Below are 18,228 nucleotides of genomic sequence, written 5' to 3'. Positions count from 1 at the left end.
ATAATCTGCTTTAATAAGAAATGATTGATTAAAATAAATACCTATCTATCGATCTGTCTATCTATCTTTCTATCTATCTATGTATATGTATATATATATATATATATATACAATCAGCTCACTTCACCATTTGCAGCTTATAACCACTTACCACCAGGGGTCACTACTAACAAAAAGCATCCACTCCACTTCTAAATCTAGCCCCTAGAGTTGAGCAGAAGCATAAGATTCCCCACTGCTTCATTCCATTTTCCATTAGATTATAGATGTAAATTGTTTTTGATGGTATGGTCTGTGCAGATTGAAATATTCAGAGCATATTCTGACTTTTAGTTAACACATCAGTAAGCAATTTGGCCATCACTGAATTCAACGTTTATCTCAATCGTAATAGACAAGGATAATGACAAATATAGTTTACAATGTTATTAAGTACATAATTTTATTTAATTGTGTGAATAAAAGGAATCGTCTCCCCGTCGGGGAATTGAACCCCGGTCTCCCGCGTGACAGGCGGGGATACTGACCACTATACTAACGAGGACATATTGGCTTCAGTTCAACAGTGCTCACCTCCATGCGGTTAGGGCATGCCCTCAATCAATTCACAGTATTGTAATAGGCAGCTTTGCTTCCTTTGGTTAGGAGAAGCAATCTTTTTTCATAAATGATTACAAATCAGAAATTCCTAGCCAAAAATAATCTGCTTTAATAAGAAATGATTGATTAAAATAAATACCTATCTATCGATCTGTCTATCTATCTTTCTATCTATCTATGTATATGTATATATATATATATATATATATATACAATCAGCTCACTTTACCATTTGCAGCTTATAACCACTTACCACCAGGGGTCACTACTAACAAAAAGCATCCACTCCACTTCTAAATCTAGCCCCTAGAGTTGAGCAGAAGCATAAGATTCCCCACTGCTTCATTCCATTTTCCATTAGATTATAGATGTAAATTGTTTTTGATGGTATGGTCTGTGCAGATTGAAATATTCAGAGCATATTCTGACTTTTAGTTAACACATCAGTAAGCAATTTGGCCATCACTGAATTCAACGTTTATCTCAATCGTAATAGACAAGGATAATGACAAATATAGTTTACAATGTTATTAAGTACATCATTTTATTTAATTGTGTGAATAAAAGGAATCGTCTCCCCGTCGGGGAATTGAAGCCCGGTCTCCCGCGTGACAGGCGGGGATACTGACCACTATACTAACGAGGACATATAGGCTTCAGTTCAACAGTGCTCACCTCCATGAGGTTAGGGCATGCCCTCAATCAATTCACAGTATTGTAATAGGCAGCTTTGCTTCCTTTGGTTAGGAGAAGCAATCTTTTTTCATAAATGATTACAAATCAGAAATTCCTAGCCAAAAATAATCTGCTTTAATAAGAAATGATTGATTAAAATAAATACCTATCTATCGATCTGTCTATCTATCTTTCTATCTATCTATGTATATGTATATATATATATATATACAATCAGCTCACTTTACCATTTGCAGCTTATAACCACTTACCACCAGGGGTCACTACTAACAAAAAGCATCCACTCCACTTCTAAATCAAGCCCCTAGAGTTGAGCAGAAGCATAAGATTCCCCACTGCTTCATTCCATTTTCCATTAGATTATAGATGTAAATTGTTTTTGATGGTATGGTCTGTGCAGATTGAAATATTCAGAGCATATTCTGACTTTTAGTTAACACATCAGTAAGCAATTTGGCCATCACTGAATTCAACATTTATCTCAATCGTAATAGACAAGGATAATGACAAATATAGTTTACAATGTTATTAAGTACATCATTTTATTTAATTGTGTGAATAAAGGGAATCGTCTCCCCGTCGGGGAATTGAACCCCGGTCTCCCGCGTGACAGGCGGGGATACTGACCACTATACTAACGAGGACATATTGGCTTCAGTTCAACAGTGCTCACCTCCATGCGGTTAGGGCATGCCCTCAATCAATTCACAGTATTGTAATAGGCAGCTTTGCTTCTTTTCGTTAGGAGAAGCAATCTTTTTTCATAAATGATTACAAATCAGAAATTCCTAGCCAAAAATAATCTGCTTTATTAAGAAATGATTGATTAAAATAAATACCTATCTATCGATCTGTCTATCTATCTTTCTATCTATCTATGTATATATATATATATATATATATATATATATATATATATATATATATATATATATATAAAATCAGCTCACTTTACCATTTGCAGCTTATAACCATTTACCACCAGGGGTCACTACTAACAAAAAGCAGCCACTCCACTTCTAAATCTAGCCCCTAGAGTTGAGCAGAAGCATAAGATTCCCCACTGCTTCATTCCATTTTCCATTAGATTATAGATGTAAATTGTTTTTGATGGTATGGTCTGTGCAGATTGAAATATTCAGAGCATATTCTGACTTTTAGTTAACACATCAGTAAGCAATTTGGCCATCACTGAATTCAACATTTATCTCAATCGTAATAGACAAGGATAATGACAAATATAGTTTACAATGTTATTAAGTACATCATTTTATTTAATTGTGTGAATAAAAGGAATCGTCTCCCTGTCGGGGAATTGAACCCCGGTCTCCCGCGTGACAGGCGGGTATACTGACCACTATACTAACGAGGACATATTGGCTTCAGTTCAACAGTGCTCACCTCCATGCGGTTAGGGCATGCCCTCAATCAATTCACAGTATTGTAATAGGCAGCTTTGCTTCCTTTGGTTAGGAGAAGCAATCTTTTTTCATAAATGATTACAAATCAGAAATTCCTAGCCAAAAATAATCTGCTTTAATAAGAAATGATTGATTAAAATAAATACCTATCTATCGATCTATCTATCTTTCTATCTATCTATGTATATGTATATATATATATATATATATATATATACAATCAGCTCACTTTACCATTTGCAGCTTATAACCACTTACCACCAGGGGTCACTACTAACAAAAAGCATCCACTCCACTTCTAAATCTAGCCCCTAGAGTTGAGCAGAAGCATAAGATTCCCCACTGCTTCATTCCATTTTCCATTAGATTATAGATGTAAATTGTTTTTGATGGTATGGTCTGTGCAGATTGAAATATTCAGAGCATATTCTGACTTTTAGTTAACACATCAGTAAGCAATTTGGCCATCACTGAATTCAACGTTTATCTCAATCGTAATAGACGAGGATAATGACAAATATAGTTTACAATGTTATTAAGTACATCATTTTATTTAATTGTGTGAATAAAAGGAATCGTCTCCCCGTCGGGGAATTGAACCCCGGTCTCCCGCGTGACAGGCGGGGATACTGACCACTATACTAACGAGGACATATTGGCTTCAGTTCAACAGTGCTCACCTCCATGCGGTTAGGGCATGCCCTCAATCAATTCACAGTATTGTAATAGGCAGCTTTGCTTCCTTTGGTTAGGAGAAGCAATCTTTTTTCATAAATGATTACAAATCAGAAATTCCTAGCCAAAAATAATCTGCTTTAATAAGAAATGATTGATTAAAATAAATACCTATCTATCGATCTGTCTATCTATCTTTCTATCTATCTATGTATATGTATATATATATATATATATATATATACAATCAGCTCACTTTACCATTTGCAGCTTATAACCACTTACCACCAGGGGTCACTACTAACAAAAAGCATCCACTCCACTTCTAAATCTAGCCCCTAGAGTTGAGCAGAAGCATAAGATTCCCCACTGCTTCATTCCATTTTCCATTAGATTATAGATGTAAATTGTTTTTGATGGTATGGTCTGTGCAGATTGAAATATTCAGAGCATATTCTGACTTTTAGTTAACACATCAGTAAGCAATTTGGCCATCACTGAATTCAACGTTTATCTCAATCGTAATAGACAAGGATAATGACAAATATAGTTTACAATGTTATTAAGTACATCATTTTATTTAATTGTGTGAATAAAAGGAATCGTCTCCCCGTCGGGGAATTGAAGCCCGGTCTCCCGCGTGACAGGCGGGGATACTGACCACTATACTAACGAGGACATATAGGCTTCAGTTCAACAGTGCTCACCTCCATGAGGTTAGGGCATGCCCTCAATCAATTCACAGTATTGTAATAGGCAGCTTTGCTTCCTTTGGTTAGGAGAAGCAATCTTTTTTCATAAATGATTACAAATCAGAAATTCCTAGCCAAAAATAATCTGCTTTAATAAGAAATGATTGATTAAAATAAATACCTATCTATCGATCTGTCTATCTATCTTTCTATCTATCTATGTATATGTATATATATATATATATACAATCAGCTCACTTTACCATTTGCAGCTTATAACCACTTACCACCAGGGGTCACTACTAACAAAAAGCATCCACTCCACTTCTAAATCAAGCCCCTAGAGTTGAGCAGAAGCATAAGATTCCCCACTGCTTCATTCCATTTTCCATTAGATTATAGATGTAAATTGTTTTTGATGGTATGGTCTGTGCAGATTGAAATATTCAGAGCATATTCTGACTTTTAGTTAACACATCAGTAAGCAATTTGGCCATCACTGAATTCAACATTTATCTCAATCGTAATAGACAAGGATAATGACAAATATAGTTTACAATGTTATTAAGTACATCATTTTATTTAATTGTGTGAATAAAGGGAATCGTCTCCCCGTCGGGGAATTGAACCCCGGTCTCCCGCGTGACAGGCGGGGATACTGACCACTATACTAACGAGGACATATTGGCTTCAGTTCAACAGTGCTCACCTCCATGCGGTTAGGGCATGCCCTCAATCAATTCACAGTATTGTAATAGGCAGCTTTGCTTCCTTTGGTTAGGAGAAGCAATCTTTTTTCATAAATGATTACAAATCAGAAATTCCTAGCCAAAAATAATCTGCTTTAATAAGAAATGATTGATTAAAATAAATACCTATCTATCGATCTGTCTATCTATCTTTCTATCTATCTATGTATATGTATATATATATATATATATATATATACAATCAGCTCACTTTACCATTTGCAGCTTATAACCACTTACCACCAGGGGTCACTACTAACAAAAAGCATCCACTCCACTTCTAAATCTAGCCCCTAGAGTTGAGCAGAAGCATAAGATTCCCCACTGCTTCATTCCATTTTCCATTAGATTATAGATGTAAATTGTTTTTGATGGTATGGTCTGTGCAGATTAAAATATTCAGAGCATATTCTGACTTTTAGTTAACACATCAGTAAGCAATTTGGCCATCACTGAATTCAATGTTTATCTCAATCGTAATAGACAAGGATAATGACAAATATAGTTTACAATGTTATTAAGTACATAATTTTATTTAATTGTGTGAATAAAAGGAATCGTCTCCCCGTCGGGGAATTGAACCCCGGTCTCCCGCGTGACAGGCGGGGATACTGACCACTATACTAACGAGGACATATTGGCTTCAGTTCAACAGTGCTCACCTCCATGAGGTTAGGGCATGCCCTCAATCAATTCACAGTATTGTAATAGGCAGCTTTGCTTCTTTTCGTTAGGAGAAGCAATCTTTTTTCATAAATGATTACAAATCAGAAATTCCTAGCCAAAAATAATCTGCTTTATTAAGAAATGATTGATTAAAATAAATACCTATCTATCGATCTGTCTATCTATCTTTCTATCTATCTATGTATATATATATATATATATATATATATATATATATATATATATATATATATATATATATATATATATATATATATATATATATATATATATATATATATAAAATCAGCTCACTTTACCATTTGCAGCTTATAACCATTTACCACCAGGGGTCACTACTAACAAAAAGCAGCCACTCCACTTCTAAATCTAGCCCCTAGAGTTGAGCAGAAGCATAAGATTCCCCACTGCTTCATTCCATTTTCCAATAGATTATAGATGTAAATTGTTTTTGATGGTATGGTCTGTGCAGATTGAAATATTCAGAGCATATTCTGACTTTTAGTTAACACATCTGTAAGCAATTTGGCCATCACTGAATTCAACGTTTATCTCAATCGTAATAGACAAGGATAATGACAAATATAGTTTACAATGTTATTAAGTACATCATTTTATTTAATTGTGTGAATAAAAGGAAGCGTCTCCCCGTCGGGGAATTGAACCCCGGTGTCCCGCGTGATAGGCGGGGATACTGACCACTATACTAACGAGGACATATTGGCTTCAGTTCAACAGTGCTCACCTCCATGAGGTTAGGGCATGCCCTCAATCAATTCACAGTATTGTAATAGGCAGCTTTGCTTCTTTTCGTTAGGAGAAGCAATCTTTTTTCATAAATGATTACAAATCAGAAATTCCTAGCTAAAAATAATCTGCTTTATTAAGAAATGATTGATTAAAATAAATACCTATCTATCGATCTGTCTATCTATCTTTCTATCTATCTATGTATATATATATATATATATATATATATATATATATATATATATATATATATATATATAAAATCAGCTCACTTTACCATTTGCAGCTTATAACCATTTACCACCAGGGGTCACTACTAACAAAAAGCAGCCACTCCACTTCTAAATCTAGCCCCTAGAGTTGAGCAGAAGCATAAGATTCCCCACTGCTTCATTCCATTTTCCAATAGATTATAGATGTAAATTGTTTTTGATGGTATGGTCTGTGCAGATTGAAATATTCAGAGCTTATTCTGACTTTTAGTTAACACATCTGTAAGCAATTTGGCCATCACTGAATTCAACATTTATCTCAATCGTAATAGACAAGGATAATGACAAATATAGTTTACAATGTTATTAAGTACATCAATTTATTTAATTGTGTGAATAAAAGGAATCGTCTCCCCGTCGGGGAATTGAACCCCGGTCTCCCGCGTGACAGGTGGGGATACTGACCACTATACTAACGAGGGCATATTGGCTTTAGTTCAACAGTGCTCACCTCCATGAGGTTAGGGCATGCCCTCAATCAATTCACAGTATTGTAATAGGCAACTTCGCTTCTTTTCGTTAGGAGAAGCAATCTTTTTTCATAAATGATTACAAATCAGAAATTCCTAGCCAAAAATAATCTGCTTTATTAAGACATGATTGATTAAAATAAATACCTATCTATCGATCTGTCTATCTATCTTTCTATCTATCAGCTCACTTTACCATTTTCAGCTTATAACCATTTACCACCAGGGGTCACTACTAACAAAAAGCAGCCACTCCACTTCTAAATCTAGCCCCTAGAGTTGAGCAGAAGCATAAGATTCCCCACTGCTTCATTCCATTTTCCAATAGATTATAGATGTAAATTGTTTTTGATGGTATGGTCTGTGCAGATTGAAATATTCAGAGCATATTCTGACTTTTAGTTAACACATCAGTAAGCAATTTGGCCATCACTGAATTCAACGTTTATCTCAATCGTAATAGACAAGGATAATGACAAATATAGTTTACAATGTTATTAAGTACATCATTTTATTTAATTGTGTGAATAAAAGGAATCGTCTCCCCGTCGGGGAATTGAACCCCGGTCTCCCGCGTGACAGGCGGGGATACTGACCACTATACTAACGAGGACATATTGGCTTCAGTTCAACAGTGCTCACCTCCATGAGGTTAGGGCATGCCCTCAATCAATTCACAGTATTGTAATAGGCAGCTTTGCTTCTTTTGGTTAGGAGAAGCAATCTTTTTTCATAAATGATTACAAATCAGAAATTCCTAGCCAAAAATAATCTGCTTTATTAAGAAATGATTGATTAAAATAAATACCTATCTATCGATCTGTCTATCTATCTTTCTATCTATCAGCTCACTTTACCATTTGCAGCTTTTAACCATTTACCACCAGGGGTCACTACTAACAAAAAGCAGCCACTCCACTTCTAAATCTAGCCCCTAGAGTTGAGCAGAAGCATAAGATTCCCCACTGCTTCATTCCATTTTCCAATAGATTATAGATGTAAATTGTTTTTGATGGTATGGTCTGTGCAGATTGAAATATTCAGAGCATATTCTGACTTTTAGTTAACACATCAGTAAGCAATTTGGCCATCACTGAATTCAACGTTTATCTCAATCGTAATAGACAAGGATAATGACAAATATAGTTTACAATGTTATTAAGTACATCATTTTATTTAATTGTGTGAATAAAAGGAATCGTCTCCCCGTCGGGGAATTGAACCCCGGTCTCCCGCGTGACAGGCAGGGATACTGACCACTATACTAACGAGGACATATTGGCTTCAGTTCAACAGTGCTCACCTCCATGAGGTTAGGGCATGCCCTCAATCAATTCACAGTATTGTAATAGGCAGCTTTGCTTCTTTTGGTTAGGAGAAGCAATCTTTTTTCATAAATGATTACAAATCAGAAATTCCTAGCCAAAAATAATCTGCTTTATTAGGAAATGATTGATTAAAATAAATACCTATCTATCGATGTGTCTTTCTATCTTTCTATCTATCTATGTATATATATATATATATATATATATATATATATATATATATATATATATATATATATATATATATATATATAAAATCAGCTCACTTTACCATTTGCAGCTTATAACCATTTACCACCAGGGGTCACTACTAACAAAAAGCAGCCACTCCACTTCTAAATCTAGCCCCTAGAGTTGAGCAGAAGCATAATATTCCCCACTGCTTCATTCCATTTTCCAATAGATTATAGATGTAAATTGTTTTTGATGGTATGGTCTGTGCAGATTGAAATATTTAGAGCATATTCTGACTTTTAGTTAACACATCTGTAAGCAATTTGGCCATCACTGAATTCAACGTTTATCTCAATCGTAATAGACAAGGATAATGACAAATATAGTTTACAATGTTATTAAGTACATCATTTTATTTAATTGTGTGAATAAAAGGAATCGTCTCCTCGTCGGGGAATTGAACCCCGGTCTCCCGCGTGACAGGTGGGGATACTGACCACTATACTAACGAGGACATATTGGCTTTAGTTCAACAGTGCTCACCTCCATGAGGTTAGGGCATGCCCTCAATCAATTCACAGTATTGTAATAGGCAACTTTGCTTCTTTTCGTTAGGAGAAGCAATCTTTTTTCATAAATGATTACAAATCAGAAATTCCTAGCCAAATATAATCTGCTTTATTAAGACATGATTGATTAAAATAAATACCTATCTATCGATCTGTCTATCTATCTTTCTATCTATCAGCTCACTTTACCATTTTCAGCTTCTAACCATTTACCACCAGGGGTCACTACTAACAAAAAGCAGCCACTCCACTTCTAAGTCTAGCCCCTAGAGTTGAGCAGAAGCATAAGATTCCCCACTGCTTCATTCCATTTTCCAATAGATTATAGATGTAAATTGTTTTTGATGGTATGGTCTGTGCAGATTGAAATATTTAGAGCATATTCTGACTTTTAGTTAACACATCTGTAAGCAATTTGGCCATCACTGAATTCAACGTTTATCTCAATCGTAATAGACAAGGATAATGACAAATATAGTTTACAATGTTATTAAGTACATCATTTTATTTAATTGTGTGAATAAAAGGAAGAGTCTCCCCGTCGGGGAATTGAACCCCGGTCTCCCGCGTGACAGGCGGGGATACTGACCACTATACTAACGAAGACATATTGGCTTTAGTTCAACAGTGCTCACCTCCATGAGGTTAGGGCATGCCCTCAATCAATTCACAGTATTGTAATAGGCAGCTTTGCTTCTTTTCGTTAGGAGAAGCAATCTTTTTTCATAAATGATTACAAATCAGAAATTCCTAGCCAAAAATAATCTGCTTTATTAAGAAATGATTGATTAAAATAAATACTTATCTATCGATCTGTCTATCTATCTTTCTATCTATCTATGTATATATATATATATATATATATATATATATATATATATATATATATATATATATATATATATATACAATCAGCTCACTTTACCATTTGCAGCTTATAACCATTTACCACCAGGGGTCACTACTAACAAAAAGCAGCCACTCCACTTCTAAATCTAGCCCCTAGAGTTGAGCAGAAGCATAAGATTCCCCACTGCTTCATTCCATTTTCCAATAGATTATAGATGTAAATTGTTTTTGATGGTATGGTCTGTGCAGATTGAAATATTCAGAGCATATTCTGACTTTTAGTTAACACATCAGTAAGCAATTTGGCCATCACTGAATTCAACGTTTATCTCAATCGTAATAGACAAGGATAATGACAAATATAGTTTACAATGTTATTAAGTACATCATTTTATTTAATTGTGTGAATAAAAGGAATCGTCTCCCCGTCGGGGAATTGAACCCCGGTCTCCCGCGTGATAGGCGGGGATACTGACCACTATACTAACGAGGACATATTGGGTTCAGTTCAACAGTGCTCACCTCCATGAGGTTAGGGCATGCCCTCAATCAATTCACAGTATTGTAATAGGCAGCTTTGCTTCTTTTCGTTAGGAGAAGCAATCTTTTTTCATAAATGATTACAAATCAGAAATTCCTAGCCAAAAATAATCTGCTTTATTAAGAAATGATTGATTAAAATAAATACCTATCTATCGATCTGTCTATCTATCTTTCTATCTATCAGCTCACTTTACCATTTGCAGCTTATAACCATTTACCACCAGGGGTCACTACTAACAAAAAGCAGCCACTCCACTTCTAAATCTAGCCCCTAGAGTTGAGCAGAAGCATAAGATTCCCCACTGCTTCATTCCATTTTCCAATAGATTATAGATGTAAATTGTTTTTGATGGTATGGTCTGTGCAGATTGAAATATTCAGAGCATATTCTGACTTTTAGTTAACACATCAGTAAGCAATTTGGCCATCACTGAATTCAACGTTTATCTCAATCGTAATAGACAAGGATAATGACAAATATAGGTTAGGCTTCAAGTGGCACAGAACGCGGCGGCCAGGGCCATTTTTGGCCTAAGTAGACGCATCAGCGCCTCTGGGTTGTTGGTGACGCTACACTGGCTACCCATCCGCAAACGGATTGCCTTTAAGGCTCTGACCTTGGCCTATAAGGCTCTCCATGCGGTGGGAGCTAAACACCTTCAAAAAAGACTCTTTTTTTACCATCCCACTCGCGCGTTGAGGTCGGAATCTTTACTACTTGCGGCTGTTCCGCGTGTGAAGAGGGCTCGCCTAGGGGGCCGCTCCTTCAGTCTGCTGGCCCCACAGATGTGGAATTCCTTACCGCTCGCTTTGCGGGGGGCGACTACTCTTCTTGATTTTAGGAAAGGCCTCAAAACCTGGCTGTTTTCTCAATAGGTTTGCGTGTTGCCCCGTTTCTTCTGTGGACTTTTGAACTGTTTTCTCTGTGTTGTGTTATTCTGTAACCTGTTCACCTTACCAAAAGCGCCGGGATTCTCTTTTTGAGTAACCGTTGCGCTATACAAAAAAAATAAATAACATAACATAACATAACATAACATAACAATGTTATTAAGTACATCATTTTACTTAATTGTGTGAATAAAAGGAATTGTCTCCCCGTCGGGGAATTGAACCCCGGTCTCCCGCGTGACAGGCGGGGATACTGACCACTATACTAACGAGGACATATTGGCTTCAGTTCAACAGTGCTCACCTCCATGAGGTTAGGGCATGCCCTCAATCAATTCACAGTATTGTAATAGGCAGCTTTGCTTCTTTTCGTTAGGAGAAGCAATCTTTTTTCATAAATGATTACAAATCAGAAATTCCTAGCCAAAAATAATCTGCTTTATTAATAAATGATTGATTAAAATAAATACCTATCTATCGATCTGTCTATCTATCTTTCTATCTATCAGCTCACTTTACCATTTGCAGCTTATAACCATTTACCACCAGGGGTCACTACTAACAAAAAGCAGCCACTCCACTTCTAAATCTAGCCCCTAGAGTTGAGCAGAAGCATAATATTCCCCACTGCTTCATTCCATTTTCCAATAGATTATAGATGTAAATTGTTTTTGATGGTATGGTCTGTGCAGATTGAAATATTTAGAGCATATTCTGACTTTTAGTTAACACATCTGTAAGCAATTTGGCCATCACTGAATTCAACGTTTATCTCAATCGTAATAGACAAGGATAATGACAAATATAGTTTACAATGTTATTAAGTACATCATTTTATTTAATTGTGTGAATAAAAGGAATCGTCTCCTCGTCGGGGAATTGAACCCCGGTCTCCCGCGTGACAGGTGGGGATACTGACCACTATACTAACGAGGACATATTGGCTTTAGTTCAACAGTGCTCACCTCCATGAGGTTAGGGCATGCCCTCAATCAATTCACAGTATTGTAATAGGCAACTTCGCTTCTTTTCGTTAGGAGAAGCAATCTTTTTTCATAAATGATTACAAATCAGAAATTCCTAGCCAAATATAATCTGCTTTATTAAGACATGATTGATTAAAATAAATACCTATCTATCGATCTGTCTATCTATCTTTCTATCTATCAGCTCACTTTACCATTTTCAGCTTCTAACCATTTACCACCAGGGGTCACTACTAACAAAAAGCAGCCACTCCACTTCTAAGTCTAGCCCCTAGAGTTGAGCAGAAGCATAAGATTCCCCACTGCTTCATTCCATTTTCCAATAGATTATAGATGTAAATTGTTTTTGATGGTATGGTCTGTGCAGATTGAAATATTTAGAGCATATTCTGACTTTTAGTTAACACATCTGTAAGCAATTTGGCCATCACTGAATTCAACGTTTATCTCAATCGTAATAGACAAGGATAATGACAAATATAGTTTACAATGTTATTAAGTACATCATTTTATTTAATTGTGTGAATAAAAGGAAGAGTCTCCCCGTCGGGGAATTGAACCCCGGTCTCCCGCGTGACAGGCGGGGATACTGACCACTATACTAACGAGGACATATTGGCTTTAGTTCAACAGTGCTCACCTCCATGAGGTTAGGGCATGCCCTCAATCAATTCACAGTATTGTAATAGGCAGCTTTGCTTCTTTTCGTTAGGAGAAGCAATCTTTTTTCATAAATGATTACAAATCAGAAATTCCTAGCCAAAAATAATCTGCTTTATTAAGAAATGATTGATTAAAATAAATACTTATCTATCGATCTGTCTATCTATCTTTCTATCTATCTATGTATATATATATATATATATATATATATATATATATATATATATATATATATATACAATCAGCTCACTTTACCATTTGCAGCTTATAACCATTTACCACCAGGGGTCACTACTAACAAAAAGCAGCCACTCCACTTCTAAATCTAGCCCCTAGAGTTGAGCAGAAGCATAAGATTCCCCACTGCTTCATTCCATTTTCCAATAGATTATAGATGTAAATTGTTTTTGATGGTATGGTCTGTGCAGATTGAAATATTCAGAGCATATTCTGACTTTTAGTTAACACATCAGTAAGCAATTTGGCCATCACTGAATTCAACGTTTATCTCAATCGTAATAGACAAGGATAATGACAAATATAGTTTACAATGTTATTAAGTACATCATTTTATTTAATTGTGTGAATAAAAGGAATCGTCTCCCCGTCGGGGAATTGAACCCCGGTCTCCCGCGTGATAGGCGGGGATACTGACCACTATACTAACGAGGACATATTGGCTTCAGTTCAACAGTGCTCACCTCCATGAGGTTAGGGCATGCCCTCAATCAATTCACAGTATTGTAATAGGCAGCTTTGCTTCTTTTGGTTAGGAGAAGCAATCTTTTTTCATAAATGATTACAAATCAGAAATTCCTAGCCAAAAATAATCTGCTTTATTAAGAAATGATTGATTAAAATAAATACCTATCTATCGATCTGTCTATCTATCTTTCTATCTATCAGCTCACTTTACCATTTACAGCTTATAACCATTTACCACCAGGGTTCTCTACTAACAAAAAGCAGCCACTCCACTTCTAAATCTAGCCCCTAGAGTTGAGCAGAAGCATAAGATTCCCCACTGCTTCATTCCATTTTCCAATAGATTATAGATGTAAATTGTTTTTGATGGTATGGTCTGTGCAGATTGAAATATTCAGAGCATATTCTGACTTTTAGTTAACACATCAGTAAGCAATTTGGCCATCACTGAATTCAACGTTTATCTCAATCGTAATAGACAAGGATAATGACAAATATAGTTTACAATGTTATTAAGTACATCATTTTATTTAATTGTGTGAATAAAAGGAATCGTCTCCCCGTCTGGGAATTGAACCCCGGTCTCCCACGTGACAGGCAGGGATACTGACCACTATACTAACAAGGACATATTGGCTTCAGCTCAACAGTGCTCACCTCCATGAGGTTAGGGCATGCCCTCAATCAATTCACAGTATTGTAATAGGCAGCTTTGCTTCTTTTCGTTAGGAGAAGCAATCTTTTTTCATAAATGATTACAAATCAGAAATTCCTAGCCAAAAATAATCTGCTTTATTAAGAAATGATTGATTAAAATAAATACCTATCTATCGATCTGTCTTTCTATCTTTCTATCTATCTATGTATATATATATATATATATATATATATATATATATATATATATATATATATATATATATATATATATATATATATATATATATATATATATATATATATATAAAATCAGCTCACTTTACCATTTGCAGCTTATAACCATTTACCACCAGGGGTCACTACTAACAAAAAGCAGCCACTCCACTTCTAAATCTAGCCCCTAGAGTTGAGCAGAAGCATAAGATTCCCCACTGCTTCATTCCATTTTCCAATAGATTATAGATGTAAATTGTTTTTGATGGTATGGTCTGTGCAGATTGAAATATTCAGAGCATATTCTGACTTTTAGTTAACACATCAGTAAGCAATTTGGCCATCACTGAATTCAACGTTTATCTCAATCGTAATAGACAAGGATAATGACAAATATAGTTTACAATGTTATTAAGTACATCATTTTATTTAATTGTGTGAATAAAAGGAATTGTCTCCCCGTCGGGGAATTGAACCCCGGTCTCCCACGTGACAGGCGGGGATACTGACCACTATACTAATGAGGACATATTGGCTTCAGTTCAACAGTGCTCACCTCCATGAGGTTAGGGCATGCCCTCAATCAATTCACAGTATTGTAATAGGCAGCTTTGCTTCTTTTCGTTAGGAGAAGCAATCTTTTTTCATAAATGATTACAAATCAGAAATTCCTAGCCAAAAATAATCTGCTTTATTAATAAATGATTGATTAAAATAAATACCTATCTATCGATCTGTCTATCTATCTTTCTATCTATCAGCTCACTTTACCATTTGCAGCTTATAACCATTTACCACCAGGGGTCACTACTAACAAAAAGCAGCCACTCCACTTCTAACTCTAGCCCCTAGAGTTGAGCAGAAGCATAAGATTCCCCACTGCTTCATTCCATTTTCCAATAGATTATAGATGTAAATTGTTTTTGATGGTATGGTCTGTGCAGATTGAAATATTCAGAGCATATTCTGACTTTTAGTTAACACATCTGTAAGCAATTTGGCCATCACTGAATTCAACGTTTATCTCAATCGTAATAGACAAGGATAATGACAAATATAGCTTACAATGTTATTAAGTACATCATTTTATTTAATTGTGTGAATAAAAGGAACCGTCACCCCGTCGGGGAATTGAACCCCGGTCTCCCGCGTGACTGGCAGGGATACTGACCACTATACTAACGAGGACATATTGGCTTCAGTTCAACAGTGCTCACCTCCATGAGGTTAGGGCATGCCCTCAATCAATTCACAGTATTGTAATAGGCAGCTTTGCTTCTTTTCGTTAGGAGAAGCAATCTTTTTTCATAAATGATTACAAATCAGAAATTCCTAGCCAAAAATAATCTGCTTTATTAAGAAATGATTGATTAAAATAAATACCTATCTATCGATCTGTCTATCTATCTTTCTATCTATCAGCTCACTTTACCATTTGCAGCTTATAACCATTTACCACCAGGGGTCACTACTAACAAAAAGCAGCCACTCCACTTCTAAATCTAGCCCCTAGAGTTGAGCAGAAGCATAAGATTCCCCACTGCTTCATTCCATTTTCCAATAGATTATAGATGTAAATTGTTTTTGATGGTATGGTCTGTGCAGATTGAAATATTCAGAGCATATTCTGACTTTTAGTTAACACATCAGTAAGCAATTTGGCCATCACTGAATTCAACGTTTATCTCAATCGTAATAGACAAGGATAATGACAAATATAGTTTACAATGTTATTAAGTACATCATTTTATTTAATTGTGTGAATAAAAGGAATTGTCTCCCCGTCGGGGAATTGAACCCCGGTCTCCCACGTGACAGGCGGGGATACTGACCACTATACTAATGAGGACATATTGGCTTCAGCACAACAGTGCTCACCTCCATGAGGTTAGGGCATGCCCTCAATCAATTCACAGTATTGTAATAGGCAGCTTTGCTTCTTTTCGTTAGGAGAAGCAATCTTTTTTCATAAATGATTGCAAATCAGAAATTCCTAGCCAAAAATAATCTGCTTTATTAATAAATGATTGATTAAAATAAATACCTATCTATCGATCTGTCTATCTATCTTTCTATCTATCAGCTCACTTTACCATTTGCAGCTTATAACCATTTACCACCAGGGGTCACTACTAACAAAAAGCAGCCACTCCACTTCTAACTCTAGCCCCTAGAGTTGAGCAGAAGCATAAGATTCCCCACTGCTTCATTCCATTTTCCAATAGATTATAGATGTAAAGTGTTTTTGATGGTATGGTCTGTGCAGATTGAAATATTCAGAGCATATTCTGACTTTTAGTTAACACATCTGTAAGCAATTTGGCCATCACTGAATTCAACGTTTATCTCAATCGTAATAGACAAGGATAATGACAAATATAGCTTACAATGTTATTAAGTACATCATTTTATTTAATTGTGTGAATAAAAGGAATCGTCTCCCCGTCGGGGAATTGAACCCCGGTCTCCCGCGTGACTGGCAGGGATACTGACCACTATACTAACGAGGACATATTGGCTTCAGTTCAACAGTGCTCACCTCCATGAGGTTAGGGCATGCCCTCAATCAATTCACAGTATTGTAATAGGCAGCTTTGCTTCTTTTCGTTAGGAGAAGCAATCTTTTTTCATAAATGATTGCAAATCAGAAATTCCTAGCCAAAAATAATCTGCTTTATTAATAAATGATTGATTAAAATAAATACCTATCTATCGATCTGCCTATCTATCTTTCTATCTATCAGCTCACTTTACCATTTTCAGCTTCTAACCATTTACCACCAGGGGTCACTACTAACAAAAAGCAGCCACTCCACTTCTAACTCTAGCCCCTAGAGTTGAGCAGAAGCATAAGATTCCCCACTGCTTCATTCCATTTTCCAATAGATTATAGATGTAAATTGTTTTTGATGGTATGGTCTGTGCAGATTGAAATATTCAGAGCATATTCTGACTTTTAGTTAACACATCAGTAAGCAATTTGGCCATCACTGAATTCAACGTTTATCTCAATCGTAATAGACAAGGATAATGACAAATATAGTTTACAATGTTATTAAGTACATCATTTTATTTAATTGTGTGAATAAAAGGAATCGTCTCCCCGTCGGGGAATTGAACCCCGGTCTCCCGCGTGATAGGCGGGGATACTGACCACTATACTAACGAGGACATATTGGCTTCAGTTCAACAGTGCTCACCTCCATGAGGTTAGGGCATGCCCTCAATCAATTCACAGTATTGTAATAGGCAGCTTTGCTTCTTTTGGTTAGGAGAAGCAATCTTTTTTCATAAATGATTACAAATCAGAAATTCCTAGCCAAAAATAATCTGCTTTATTAAGAAATGATTGATTAAAATAAATACCTATCTATCGATCTGTCTATCTATCTTTCTATCTATCAGCTCACTTTACCATTTACAGCTTATAACCATTTACCACCAGGGTTCTCTACTAACAAAAAGCAGCCACTCCACTTCTAAATCTAGCCCCTAGAGTTGAGCAGAAGCATAAGATTCCCCACTGCTTCATTCCATTTTCCAATAGATTATATATGTAAATTGTTTTTGATGGTATGGTCTGTGCAGATTGAAATATTCAGAGCATATTCTGACTTTTAGTTAACACATCAGTA

The 18,228-nt window shown here is 35.8% G+C and overlaps 4 non-coding genes across 4 annotated transcripts; all 4 read right to left on the bottom strand.

The window, feature by feature from the left end:
- Positions 1–6,164: 6,164 nt before the first annotated feature.
- Positions 6,165–6,236, bottom strand: TRNAD-AUC (transfer RNA aspartic acid (anticodon AUC)). The gene has a single exon. It is a non-coding gene; the product is annotated as a tRNA-Asp (tRNA).
- A 4,117-nt stretch (positions 6,237–10,353) lies between these two features.
- Positions 10,354–10,425, bottom strand: TRNAD-AUC (transfer RNA aspartic acid (anticodon AUC)). The gene has a single exon. It is a non-coding gene; the product is annotated as a tRNA-Asp (tRNA).
- A 3,190-nt stretch (positions 10,426–13,615) lies between these two features.
- TRNAD-AUC (transfer RNA aspartic acid (anticodon AUC)) lies at positions 13,616–13,687 on the bottom strand. Its single transcript has one exon. It is a non-coding gene; the product is annotated as a tRNA-Asp (tRNA).
- A 4,005-nt stretch (positions 13,688–17,692) lies between these two features.
- On the bottom strand, positions 17,693–17,764 carry TRNAD-AUC (transfer RNA aspartic acid (anticodon AUC)). The gene has a single exon. It is a non-coding gene; the product is annotated as a tRNA-Asp (tRNA).
- Between the last annotated feature and the right edge of the window lie 464 nt (positions 17,765–18,228).

The sequence above is a fragment of the Triturus cristatus genome, chromosome 4_1, assembly GCF_964204655.1.
Source record: "Triturus cristatus chromosome 4_1, aTriCri1.1, whole genome shotgun sequence".
NCBI lineage: Eukaryota > Metazoa > Chordata > Amphibia > Caudata > Salamandridae > Triturus > Triturus cristatus.
The sequence above is the reverse complement of the archived record's forward strand: the minus strand, read 5'-3'. Positions and strand labels throughout refer to the sequence as shown.